Here is a 12,653-nt window from a genome sequence, read left to right on the forward strand (position 1 = left end):
CTCATCATCTTTGTAAGATACATGTGATAACATCCCGAACTTCTAGAGCAATTGTGAAGAATAAATGAGTGAAACATATGTGAAGTGTTTAGAAGAGGGCCTGGCACATTGTAAACATGCTGTGAATGTTAGCTATTATTATTGCTGGCAACCGGGGGCCACTGAAGAGTTTTATGCAAAGGACTGGCATGATAGGACTTATGTTTTAAAAGCTTTGCTATGGCTATGTATGCGTGTATGGAGAATGATGAGCAGGGTAAATAATTGTCTTCTGAAAAGGGCTTTACATGAAATATGAGACCTTTTAAACTAAGAGTACTGATTACTCTCATTTTCAGAAATTTTTACTACATAGTTAAAAGTGAGTTAGATGGTTCAGCGCGAAATAGCACAAGTAGTTGTTGCTTATGTGTATGGTGCTTTTCAGACTGCAGGTTGTGATTCATTAGTGGGCCATAGACCAATTTAGTGGGTCAAAAACAGCTTTTAAAAAACAATAATAGAAAAGAAAACAGCCGAGCATTTGGAAAGGGTAATACTGTGTCATGCTATTCCTGTTTCAATTACATATATGTATTTATCCTCACATATGTATATATGACACACTCACTGGTCACCAGGTAAAATGTATTTCTGACCATTGATTCTGGTTTCACAAGTTTGAGAAACACTGCTTCAGGGGACCTGTTCTAATTCTTGTTTAGCAAGCTAGCTATGTCACCCTGGGTGGGTCCTTTCCAGGATCTTTAAGGTTCTTCTGGCTCTGTAAAATTATGACTCTAAATTCTCCCTGTTTGGGTGTGTGGCCAACTGTCTTGCTGTGACCTATAGCGAGTTAAAAGGCAAAACTCAACTACTCCTTAAGAGACAGCCCCAGGAAGCAGTTGGCAAAGCACAAGCCGTAGCAGAGCAACTTCGGGAGGCTGATTCCAGATCCTGAAGTACCTTGTGTTTCCAAGTTAGGGAGTGGGAGGAAGGATGGGGAGGTGCGAATTACTTATCTCCATAGTGCCACCCACCTCTGCTGCCTTCGAGAGTCACATCGACAAGCTGCCAACCGCTCGGTGGCTGTGCCCCTGCCCATCCTGGCCCCTTTTGGCCGCCGGTTATGGAATCAGCTGAGGAGAACAGTGAGGGCTGGTATGTCCATCAGAAGATTGGAGGTCCCCACACGCCCGATGGTCCTCTCTGTGGAACTTCTTTGCCAGAAGTTGCCTGGCAGGTCAGCCGCTCCATGGGTGGAGGGGAGGGTTGACGCTGGCTAATTATATGTATGTAGCAATTTAACCAACGCCAGTGGGGCTACACCCCTTTGTCAGTGGCAGCATGATGCTGGCACTAGCCCACCTCTTAGTTTTGCTCTAACAAATCTTCCAATTGTCTGAGAGAGGTAGAAAGGCGGGAGTCAGAATTGTGAGGAACTGGGGTAGTGGTGGCAGGCACAAGGGGAGTTGGACAATTTCTGTTCTTTGACTTTAGCTATGTTGTGACCAATCATGTAGAAATCTCCATACACTGAACAGCATTACACTGTGAGGCCCTGAGGCCCCAGGCTTGGGGGGCTCTGGGGGGCGTTTTAACCCCTTGTACTCCTGGACTCTGTCACTTCTCTAACATTCATTCCTTGTTCTGGCTATTTTTACTAACTTGAAACAGCATCCTCCCCCTTACATTCCCGGAGCACACACATCTGGTGTTTCGAATGTGTAGTTTGGGATTTGTAGCATTTTGGCAAGCATTTGTTTTGGTGCAAAAGGCTATCAGTAATGCCAACATTACAATATTTTAAATATGAATGCTTCCCTCTGGTGAAACAAAACCTCTTTTAAAAAGACTTTTTCCGAAATCATAATTGCAATGTAGATCTGTACCATGATGTAGGACGGTGTGTTCAAAGGAACTAATAAATAGGTAAAATTCGTCAGCTCTCTCTCCCGCCTCTTTTTAACAACAACAAGAAGCCACCTTGTCATTAGGAGAGATTAAGGAATGAGGCATCTAAAATCATGTCTGGCAGAGACAGCAGCTTGGGGAAGGTAGCTTCTTAGCTTTTCTAGAAAGGGATACTTTTGGCTCTATTCCTACTGTGGATAAAAATTGAAGAAATGTTTTTGTTTTTTTTTGTGTGTGTGTGTGAGGAAGATTAGCCCTGAGCTAACATCCATTGCCAATCCTCCTCTTTTTGCTGAGGAAGATTGGCCCTGGGCTAACATCCATACCCATCTTCCTCTACTTTATATGGGATGCCACCACAGCATGGCTTGACAAGCGGTGCATCGGTCTGTGCCCAGGATCTGAACCTGTGAACTCCAGGCCCCCGAAGAAGTGGAGCACGCGAACTTAACCGCTTCGCCACTGGGCCAGCCTGGAAGAAATGTTTTTATTTTCAGCCATGGAAATCAATAGCTTGGTTTTATCTATCAATACCAATTTTATCACATGAAGGAAGAAGAGGAAGAGGAAGACAAATTTATTTCTATCGCCTTATACTTCCCTAGCACCTCCACCAAGAATCTAGAGGCAGTTAAAGGGAAAAGATAGATATTCAGAAGAAAAGCAGTTGGGCTGGCCCCGTGGCTTAGCAGTTAAGTGCGCGCTCCGCTACTGGCGGCCCGGGTTCGGATCCCGGGCGCACACCAACGCACCGCTTCTCCGGCCATGCTGAGGCTGCTTCCCACATACAGCAACTAGAAGGATGTGCAACTATGACATACAACTATCTACTGGGGCTTTGGGGGAAAAAAAAAAAAGGAGGAGGATTGGCAATAGATGTTAGCACAGAGCTGGTCTTCCTCAGCAAAAAGAGGAGGATTAGCATGGATGTTAGCTCAGGGGTGATCTTCCTCACACACACAAAAAATAAATAAAATAAATAAATAAAATAAATCTTTAAAAAAAAAAAGAAGAAGAGCAGTTAAGTGTTCATGCTGAAGGTTGTGAACAGCCTTTGGCAGTTAAGGAGAGAAGCAGTAAAGTTCAAAACCTGAGCACCCCTGGCATTGACAGCAGTGGGAGGGAGCAGTGGGGGTGCATACCCCTTTGCACCATGTACAAATGTTTAAAGTATTTAAATCATAAACAATAGCAACAAAACTGAAGTTCCCTAATATTTGGATTACATCTTCATTTTCATATTTGGGAATACCACATTTTCTTAAAAATCTTAAAAGCAAAGAAAATGGGGCGTGTGTTTTGAGGCTCATTAAAAGGAAGTACCAAAATGTCCTTGTGATAATACCACATCCTCATGTGTAAGCACTTTCAAGGCCAAGGCTTCAGCACCAAAGAGAGCTTTCAGTGGAATTGCGTGTTCGTTAGGCTACTAGGTAATAGGAATAGAAATTAAGTTTGTATAAATTCCTCTTGGAACTCGGGAAAATGTTTGTCTTTCCTGACATACTGATATGAGTTCTTTCTTCAGTTAGCTAGAACAACGTAACAGTGTATTTTATTTTTAACCTTGTCGGAAAAAAAAAAGAAGCCTAGGTTCTTGGCATAACTTTTTATTTTAATACTTCCCCATTAAGTTTCCATTTTTTTAAACTTTTATTTTAACTGCCTTATTATTTAATTTTTTTTTTTTTTTTTTTTTTTTTGTGAGGAGATCAGCCCTGAGCTAACATCCGCCAATCCTCCTCCTTTTTTGCTGAGGAAGACGGCCCTGGGCTAACATCGGTGCCTATCTTCCTCCACTTTATATGGGACGCCGCCACAGCATGGCTTACCAAGCAGTGCGTCGGTGCGCGCCCGGGATCCGAACCAGCGAACCCCGGGCCGCCGCAGTGGAGCGCGCGCACTTAACCGCTTGCGCCACCGGGCCGGCCCCTTAATATTTTTTTAATTCAGGAGATATGCAGGATATAAATAATTAAAATGAAGTAAAGAGATAAAATTTTCAACTCTTTAGGATCCACTTTTCTTGGAATAACAGGTCTGAAAAAAATTTTTTTTTGATTATAAAAATAATATACATGTTTACAAAAAAAGGAGAGTCTATGGGCCGGCCCCGTGGCTTGGTGGTTAAGTGCACGAGCTCCAACGCTGGTGGCCCGGGTTCAGATCCCGGGCGCGCACCGAGGCACCACTTCTCCGTCCATCCTGAGGCCGAGTCCCACATACAGCAACTAGAAGGATGTGCAGCTATGACATACAACTATCTACTGGGGCTTTGGGGGGAAAAAATAAATAAATAAAATCTTTTAAAAAAAAAAAAAGGAGAGTCTACATGAAGGAATAAAGCAAAACAAATAATTATTGCTAACACTGGATTTATTTCCTTCTCTTTTTTTTTCCGAAGGGTAACTTACATTACATGGTATTCTACTGTTTGGATATATTGTAATTTATTCAATCAATCTATTAGTAAACATTTAGGATATGTCCCTTTTTTCTCTAGAAACAACATTGAAGCAAACATGCATATGTAATATGTCCTGTCCTTTTCTTAAGATAAATTCAGAAGATACACCTATTTAGCATTTTGATACATATTGTCAAACTGTCCTTCAGAAAAGTTCTATGATCCTACTAACAGTGTATAAAAAACTCTATCTGCACAGTCTCACCAATATTTACTTAATTTTTTCCCCTTATACATGTTTCCTGTTTCCTTTTTGAAAGTCATTTATCTTGTCATGAGCCAGAGATTTCAGAACCTGTAACACAGCCGACTAGGCTTCTCTGCAAGGAACAGGCATTTCCTTACATGTGTGTGCGGCAGAGGGAAGGCTAGAGGACCTGGATTTGCCACCTTCCTCTGCAACAAGGAAAACCCATCTCTCACAGGTCTGATAGTCACTTTTTTAATATTAATTGAGCCCTAATTATCTGCTAGGCCCTGTGCCATGTGATAGGAATATAGTGCTGAGCAAAGCAGACTGTCTCTGCTCTCAGGAAGTTTATATTCTAATGGACTGTTTCCTAAGGCATTCTTTTCCATCTTGATCATCTGAGAGAGGAGGAAAAGGTATATCTTTCTAACTTGCATCTGTTTGACTTGTGAATTCAATCATTTTTGGTCCGTTTGTATTTCTTCCACTTTTTTTTTTTTTTTTTTTTTTTGCTGAGAAAGAGTCACCCTGAGCTAACATCTGTGCCAATCTTCCTCTATTTTGTATGTGGGTTGCCGCCACCCCATGGTCATCGACAAGTGGCATAGGTCCATGCCCAGGAACCGAACCTGGGCTGCCAAACTGGAACACACCGAACTTAACCACTAGGTCACAGGGCTGGTCCCTTGTCCACTTTTTAACATGCCCATTCTGATCTTTTCCTTCTTTTTCTTTTTGATTTGTCAGGGTTAATCACCTTTGCGATGGTGACAGACACCAGTGCCCCTTTTTGTCCTTGCTAAGTAGGCCCTGACTTTATTCAGGTGCTGGATGACCATGGTAAGTGGAGTTGGACTCGCTGCCTGGGCTTTTAGGAGAAACAGGAAACTGTGCTGAGCCCCAGCTCTGGGGCTGAATCCCCATGTGATCTCATAAGTGCACAGATTACTCTCCCTGGGCCTCCATCTCCTCACCTGTAAAATAAAGAGGCTGGACAAGACAATGTTTTTAGGTTCCTTCTAGCTCAGACAGTCTAGGGCGTTATGGATTTAAGAGTACTGAAGCCAACCCAGCAATACATATTGCATGTTTACAATGCAAGGAACTATGCTAGGCACTGATTATACACAGAAAAATAAAACACTTTAAAAGGATTTATGGGCTAGTAGGGGGGAATAGATGTGTAAAGAAACAAAAAGTAATCTACTAGGATGGACTTTTCAATGTATAGCACTGGGGCAATGGGACGATTAGTTATCAATATTTTTTTTAAGGGTAGCTATCTTGCACCCTTCACAAAAATTGAGTCCATGTGGAATTAAAGATTTACATGAGAGAAACAACATTTTAAGAAGATCATATAAAAGAATGTCTTCATAATCTCAGGGTATGGAAGAATTCCTTTGGACACAAGAAGCACAAATCATAAAGGAAAAGATAGATTTGGCTACATTAAAATCAATTAATTCTGGGCCGACCCCGTGGCTTAGCGGTTAAGTGCGCGCGCTCCGCTACTGGCGGCCCGGGTTCGGATCCCAGGCGCGCACCGACGCACCGCTTCTCTGGCCATGCTGAGGCCGCATCCCACATATAGCAACTAGAAGGATGTGCAACTATGACATACAACTATCTGCTGGGGCTTTGGGTGGGGGGGGGAAGGAGGAGGATTGGCAATAGATGTTAGCTCAGAGCCGGTCTTCCTCAGCAAAAAAGGAGGAGGATTAGCATGAATGTTAGCTCAGGGCTGATCTTTCTCAAAAAAAAAAAAATCAATTAATTCTGTTTATCAAAAGTCATCATATAAAAAGAAGAGCATCCACAACTGGGAGAAGATATTAGCAACACACATAATTGACAAAAGATTGACATCTAGAACATAGAAAGATACTCTGCAAGTAAAGAAGAAATAACTCTAATAAAAACTGTGCAAAAGACTTGAATAGACATTTTGCAGCAGAGGCAACATGAATGACCAATAATCATGTAAAAACATGTTCAAACCTCATTAATAATCAGGGAAATTTATGTATATAATTTTATATATATTATATAAATCAGAGAAATTTATATATATGTAAATTATAAACTCAATGACATAGTTTTATATCATCAGATTGGCAAGAATTAAAACACCTGACAGCACCAGGTATTAGAGAGGATTTGAAGTAATGGGAGCCCACACAGGGTGGAGGTAATACAAAGTGGTTTAACACTTAAGCTGCCCCTATCTTAGAAGTTGAGGATATGCATACCCACGACTCAGCAATTCCACTCCTGGGTATATGCCCTGGAGATACTCCTGTACGTGTGTACTAGGAGACATGGACGAGAATGCTCACAGCAGCATTGTTTCTAAAAACAAAGAACTGTAAACAACTTAAATGTTCACAGGGGAATGAATAAATAAGTTAAAGTTTATTCATAGCAGTGAAAACGAATGATCTAGAACTATAGGCATCAATATGGGTGAATTTCATGAACATGATTTTGAGCTAAAAAAAAGGAAAAAAGTTACAGGAGAATACATATATATATAGTACTACATCATTTACATAAAGTTCAAAAATATACAAAACTAAACAATATATTGTTTAGCAATACAAATAAAAGTAGAAAGAAAAGTAAGAAGTAGTAAATGCAAAATTCAGGATAGTAATTTCTGAGGGGGAGGTAGGGAGAGGCAATCAAGGAAGAATTCATGGGGGGGCCAGCAGTGTTGGTAATGTTCTATTTCATAAACTGGGTGGTTGGTACAAGGCATTTATTATATTATTCATTATACTATGTATTTATGCACACACATACACACACATATACATACATACATATATTTGGGGATGGTGAGGAGGGGGCAAGTGATTTCTTGCATGAAGGGAGCAGCATGAAGGGAGCAGCATATGCAGGGGCCCAGGAACCTGAAACAGCACAGCACACCAGGGAACTCTAGACAGTCTGTCATTATTTGAGCATAAAGTGTGAGAAGAGGAATGGAGAGAAACTCCTTCAACACACACCTGTAGAGTATCTACCCAGAGAGCTAGGCACTGTACTACACACTAGGACACATAAATAACAGGGTCACTTCCCGCCCTTGAGCTCACAGTCTACGGAGGGACAGTGTGGTAATGTTATGATGAGGAGTATACACAGGGTGCATTGGGAGTGCAATAAGGGGCCCAAATCCAGAAGGAAGGTTTCTTGGAGAAGATGGCATCTGAAATGGATTCTGAAGGATGAGTAGCAGTAATCCTGCTGAAGACCTGAGAAGGTTGGTCTGAGCACAGGACACGCTGTGTGTTACTAAGCAAATAGGGTAGGTCAGGGTAATGGGCAATGTCATCCTTTTTTGGTTACTGTTATGAACTGAATTTTGACCCCTCCCCCCATATTCCCATGTTGAAGCCCTAACCTCCAGGTGACTATCTTTAGAGATAGAGCCTTTAGGGAGGTAATTTAGGTTAAGTGAGGTCATAAGGGTGGGGCCCTAATCTAATATGACTAGTGTCCTTATAATGAGAGGAAGGGATACCACGGATGCATGCATACAGAAAAAAGACCATGGGAGAAGGCAGCCATCTACGAACAAGGAGAGAGGCCTCAGGAGAAACCAAATCTGCCAACACCTTGATCATTGGACTTCTAGACTCCAGAACCATGAGAAAAAAAATTTCTGTTCTCTAAGCCACCCAGATGGTCACATTTTGCTATGGCAGCCCTAGGAAACTAATACACTGACAGTCTCACCCTCTCCAATTTAGTCTCTGTACTACTACTAAAAATTATCTGTCCAAAAAGCTAATCTGGTCACATCACGCCCTGGCTGAAAATACTATAGTGTCTTCTCATTGCTTTCTTTGCATGGAACAGAGGAGATGCTCTGGCCTTTCTCAGCAGCCTCATTTTTTATCCTTGCAACACTACTTGCAAACCTCCAGTCCTGTAGGCCATTTCAGCCATGGTCTTTAAGTTTAACAAGCAGCAGAAACCAACTCTGGCTGATTTAAGCAAGAAAGGAATTCCTTAAAATGCTGTTAGGTGTTTGTATTACTCAGCTCGGGCTGCCATAACAAAATACCACAGACAGGGTGGCTTAAACAACAGAAATTTATTTCCTCACAGTTCTGGAGACTGGAAGTCCAAGATCAAGGTGCCAGCAAGGTTGGAGTCTGGTGAGAGCTCTCCCCTTGGGTTGCAGATGGCCACCTGCTCCCCGTGTCCTCACATGGCCTTCCCCCTACACGTGTGGAGAGAGGGAGAAAGAGAGCAAGCTCAGTGGCCTTTCTTCTTATGAGAACATTAACCCTATCTGGTCAGGGTCCCACTCTTATAACCTCATTCAACTTAATTACTTCCTTAGAGGCCCCATCTCCAAATACAGCCACACTGCGGGCCTAGGGCTTCAACATATGAATTTTAGGGGGACACAAACATTCAGTCCATAACAGTGTTCATGGAAGTTTTAGTCATAATAGCCCAAAACTGGAAACAACTCAAATATCCATCAACAAGTAAAAAGATAAATAAATTGTATGGATATGGTATATCCATACAGTAGAACACAACTCAGGAATAAAAAGGGACAAACTACTGATGCACACAACATGGATGAATTAAAACAATGTTATGCTGAATGAAAGAAGCTGGACACAAGAATATACACTGTATGATTCCATTTATATGAAATTCTAGAAAATACAAATCAATCTATAGTGACTGAGAATATATCAGTGATTGTGTAGAACGGGAGTGGGCGAGGAGTGACTACAAAGGGTCCCAAGGGAACTTTTTTGGATGATGGGAATGTCATATATATCTTGATTGTGGTCAAGACATCAAACCATATACTTAAAATGGATACATTTTAATTTATGGAAACCATACCTCAGTAAAGTTGATTCTCTAAAAAAGTATAAAAAGGCTGTCAGGTAGTTGCCAAGATCACCAGGAGGGTAGAGATCTAGATTTGGGCTCCCCAGAGGACAGTGATAATGCCTATAATCACAGCCCAGAATGAGTCTGGTGAAGATGCTATGCCTCTGCACCCACTACAGACATTGGACCCACACCAGCACCATCACGGACACTGGACACTGCCACCCTGAGCCACTGCCACTGGGCCCTGGGAACGAAGATGTATCTCCCATTGCTGCCACTCTGGTCCCCAGATTGGATCCTATGCAACTGCTGCTTCTGTCTATGACTTGAGACCAAGTTTCTCACTGGTCAAGCCTAGGTCACAGTCCCTCTCCCTGTGTGTGAGGAGGGCTGGGAAAGAGAATGACAGCCATCTTCCAGCTTTGAGAGTGGCAGGTGAACTCTCCTGTGTAAAGTGGAGGATTCTCCACACGTTCAGGGAATTCAAAGACAGAGCAACTGTATTAGTTTGCTAGGGCTGTCATAACAAGATACCACAGTCTGGTGGCTCAAACAACAGAAATTTATTTTCTCACGATTCTGGAGGCTGGAAGTCCAAGATCAAGGTGTTGGCAGGTTTGGTTTCTCCTGAGGCCTCTCCTTGGCTTATAGACGGCTGCCTTCTCGCTGTGTCCTCACATGGTCTTTTCTCTGTGTACATGCATCCTTGGTGTCCCTTCCTCTTGTTTCAAAGACACTGGTCATATTGGATTAGGGCCCCACCCTTATGACCTCATTTAACCTAAATTACCTCCCTAAAGGCCTTATGTCCAAATATAGTCACATTCTGAGGTACTGGAGTTTAGGGCTTCAACATATAAATTTTGAGGGAACACAATTCAGCCCATAACAGGCAAGGACCCCAGATAGGATGCTATTTGAAATAATCTAGGCAAGAGATACTGAAGGCCTGAACCAAGGCAGTGGCATTGAAGTTTGGAAGGGGGGCACAAATTCAAGAGCTATTACATGGGAAACAGCAGGATCTGAGGATCAATTAAATGTGATGGTTATGAGAGAGGAAGACTTCCAGGAAATCTCTCGGAGAGAGACCACAGCCAAATCAAGAAGTTAGGAAACAAATGCTTAGAAACCTTGGTGTTTTGGATCTAGGAGGCTTGTAGTTGGGCAGAGAGTAAGTCTTCTTACTATGTAATAAAGGCAGGAAGATGGAAGGGGGTGGAAGGAAGGAAGGACAGCAGAGGGCTCACTGAAGTACAGACTCAGCAATGAGGGACTGAGAATAAAGTTGTGGTCTGGGCCCCTTTAGCCTAAATCTACCTTTTCATCTCAAACTCTTGGCTTGTTAGATATAAAAAATGTTATGTATCAAATGTTGAAAACATTATGTATTTCAGTTTCAACTCAACCTATATTTAGTGAGCACCTACTACATTGGGGGTCTCTGTGCCAGGTCCTAGAGTTAGAAAATGAACATTAGCTAGCATTGATTGAGTTTCGATTATGAAGGCGATGCATCAGAATCATTTATGGGGCTTACGCCCATGCCCCACCTCTGGAAAATCTCATTTAGGAAGTAGTGCCCATGAATCTATATTCAAATAAACAAACAAACACAAAAAGACTCTACAAGGAATTCTGTTACACAGCTACAATGAAAAACTACCGGTGAGTCAGGCATTATTAGGACTTTTATGTACCTCTTATTTAATTCTCCCAACACCCTAACATACAAGTATCATTATCTGAGCTCACAATCTGGTGGAGAAATACACACATGTGCACAAGTAATTGTGAGGATTTAAATAAGGAAAAGATCACTTTCGGGGGAGGAATACATCCATTTATTCAACATTTATCAGACACTTAGCAAGTGCCAGGCACTGGGCTAGGTTTTAGAGCTACAAAGATGAAAAGAACATACTGTCACCACCCAGAAGCTCCAGATCTGAAGAGAATATGGGTATAAAAATCTCAAATTATAATACTGAACTGAACTCTATTCTAATAAATTTATGTACAACAGGTGACAGAACAACCAGAGCACAAAGGAGAAGTCATGTCACTGTGATGGGGAAGTACCTGAGATTCCATTTAAGCCAAGTTTTAAATAGTGAATTGGAGCTCACCAGGCACACAAAGGGAGGAGAGCCATTCAGGCAGAGGAAACATATGTACCAAGGTGGGGCAGAGAAAGAAGCACACTGAAGCAGCTAAGAGAATTCCTCCATGGATGGATGAACCCGTCTGGAGTAGAGAGATTGGCAGCAAAGAAGGTAGGAAATGTTGGAAGGTGCTAGATGTTGAAGGGACCTTATGTATGAGATTGAGAAATTTGGAGTTTATCCTACAGATCTGTGGTTTTCAAATTATACTCAGAGGGGCTGTGAGTACTCCTCTGAGTCCACCAGTGGGTCATCTGGGGGTGGTGTGGGGCCAGGTGGGCAGGACTCTGGGTCTCCATCCCTGTTTCAACCACACCAGCTCCACTTTTATCCATTTATTGGTGGGCATCGGTGAAACACTTTTTCTTTTAAACAAACGGTTCCATGATTAAAGAAAGTTTAAAAACCATAGCTCTAGGTGATGATAAACCATTGAAGAATTTTAAGCAGGAGAGTGCTGTGAGTTTCCAAGGTGAAAAGAGTTGCCAACAGTGCCAAGCGCTGAAGAGATGTCAGGAAAAGCAAGTCCTGAAAAGTATCCTTTAGTTTGGCAACTGGAAAGTGACCTTATTGAAAACAGTTGATGGGGTTGGGTACAGAGGGAAGAAGAGAATGCGTAGATAGTGGAATGAATAGAAGGGGAAAATGTGGAGATTATGCTCTTAAGAGTCTTAGATAGAAAGCAACGAAAGGAGATTTGGCAATAGCCAAAGTGGAATTTATCCAACTCACAAGTCCCCCTCCTTTGCTAACTGACCCCCCCCCCATCCACATGGTCATATGGTGGGCTTCTGGAAGCTATGTTTATACAAGGCTGCCCCCTTGGCTATAGTTGATTGGCCCCTGATGGTGTACATGATCCAAGCTGGGTCAACACTTCCCCCAAGAAATTTAGAATTTGGGCCAAGAGAGAAAACCCTTTCTCTCTGGTTCGTTGGTTAATCTTGGAAGCTGGGCCTGGAGAGTCAGATGAAATGAGCTGCAGGTATGCAGAAGAATAAAGCTGATGTGTAGAAAGGACAGAGGGGAGGGAGCCTCCAGGCTTTACAGGCCCTGGTTCTAA

The sequence above is a fragment of the Diceros bicornis genome, chromosome 15 (assembly GCF_020826845.1).
Source record: "Diceros bicornis minor isolate mBicDic1 chromosome 15, mDicBic1.mat.cur, whole genome shotgun sequence".
Lineage (NCBI taxonomy): Eukaryota > Metazoa > Chordata > Mammalia > Perissodactyla > Rhinocerotidae > Diceros > Diceros bicornis.